Here is a 2,286-nt window from a genome sequence, read left to right on the forward strand (position 1 = left end):
ATTTCGGTTCATCGGCAAAGGAAAGCAAAATATTCTTCAAGCTAATCGTCTCGCTAGATTAAACAAAGCATCAGTTCAGAGAGAAAGTTCACCTCTTACCGCTTGTTTTAGTCCAGAAGATGAAGAAAAAGTTTGTTTTTAATAAACCAGGATGGTGATATAGAATCACTCTTTTTTAGGTGTACATTATCACTTTTTAATCCACACCCGGCAGCCAATCAGAGTCGAATGTTCAACTAAACGATGGAATAAACATAGATATATAAAACTTTGTTCAGATTATTGGTCACAAATTGATATGAAACACAAACATATACATGATGAAATATTAATTACTTTTAAACACATTTAAACTATCATATGCTAAGTTTGTTGAATATATATTAATAAAATGCTTGAAAGGAAGTTGAAGGAAGCGAACTTATATAACCCTTTCCCTATCAAGTAACTATTAAATGTGAATTACTGTCATTCAAATGTATGTGCATCCGGTAAAATAGTAATTATACAGTTGTTTTATTGTGATGGTTTAAGAGAGGTCTTTTCAACTCGGACCCCCCACCCCCGACACCGCTATTCTAACGTGAGGATGAGGGTGAGCAACTTTCCGCTGTGCCATAACCGCCATAACATGCTGTGCCTTGATGCTGCTCTTCTTACTCACACAACAGCATGAGTCTTTCAGAGCCCAGCAGGCGGACGAGGTCGACGGAGGATCTGAGGTTTATTTCTTAAAGCAGAAAGCAGTCAACTCTTGTGGCACCATTTCCCTGCAGCACGCTGTGGCCAACAATAAAGACAAACTGGCGTCCGATGGTGAATCTGGCTTAAAGATTTCTAGAAGAGACAGCAAGCATGTCTCCTGATGACCGAGCCTGATTGACAGACAGTTGTCTGTTTGGGTCATTATCCTCCTTATTTTTTAAAGCTCGGCTTCCTTTCTGGTCTTGGTGTCTCCTCTTTAACTGACTTGTTGTTGGGTGTTTGTCCACATTAATTGGTTCTATAGAAACGGCAGCATGGATAACATGTAAACAGCATTCTTGTCATCATGGTCACATCTTTGCAGTTTTCTCTGGCAGGACAACACTAATTGACTTGATTCCAGACGTGCTACTTTTGTGGAGGATTTCAGTGAGTGTCAGAGACCAGAAGCTCTCTGTCTGCGTCCATGTTTGCCAGACTGCATGTTTATCTGCCCTCCTAATGGGGCAGATCCGACAGTTGTTTATTTGTTATTTTGTCGGAGAGTAAAAAACCTCAATATGTCAAAAATTCTCTGAATTTCAATGTGTGCATTGATGAAAAATGACAGAAAAACACAAAGAATTGATTTATATGACTGTTTAATGGACAGTTTTCAAAATATGTCAGTTTAGGATTAATTGTTTTTATTTGATCAAACCTCATCTCTTCTTCTAACAGCAATCTTCCATGATTGTATTCAGTAAAATATCAGAAAACATCTTGTTTTACATCTGTATTTGTTTCTGACCTCTTTGACCCCTCAATATCTGATTAAGGCGATAAAAGAGAACTTTAATTCTAAATAAGAAATAAACTCATCTTGACTTTTTCTACTAAAATTCACACAGTTTAGTAAATGATTTCTAGCTCTGGGAACCCTCATATGATGGACTTACCTATGCTTCTGAATTTTTATCTTCAATAAACATCTACGTTTATCAACAGTCTTTCATCTGAGAGAGAAAACCTCCGTTTAAACCCTCTATAACCATTTGTATAACATTTCTGAGAACCCTATCTCGTTATCATGGTCAAAAAAATTGTATGTAACTCAATCAATGTGTTCTGTAGTTCATCATTGTTCCACTAGGGGCAGTAAAAGTGCTTTTCTTGCTGATTTCAAAATGGCAGCTTCCATGAAATCTCAAAAACACTTTTTGTGGGAAAATCTTTGTTAATTTTCCAAACTCTTTGATAAAAATAACCAAACTATTAAAAGATCACAAACATTTTTGGTTAATAATTCTTTCTAATGCAGTTCCAACATCCCGTTGGTGAACCGCCACCTTAACGTGGTGGAAGAGTTTGAGAGCTGGAGTGATTTCAGGGGCTACGTTTTTGGCCCTAGGAAGGGTCTCCGCTGGAAGACATGTTCTTGGTGACGAGCCTGACAAAGAGCAGTTCAGAACCGCATTATGTCGCCCCAGTTGGCATTACCGGGCCCCACTCTGGAGCCAGGTCTAGGGTTGGGGCTTACCTGGTAACCAGTGCTCCTCCCACGGACCCCAGTCAGGTTCATCCTGAAGATACGACGTGGAA

This window comes from Oryzias melastigma, linkage group LG10, assembly GCF_002922805.2.
Source record: "Oryzias melastigma strain HK-1 linkage group LG10, ASM292280v2, whole genome shotgun sequence".
Taxonomy (NCBI): Eukaryota; Metazoa; Chordata; class Actinopteri; order Beloniformes; family Adrianichthyidae; genus Oryzias; species Oryzias melastigma.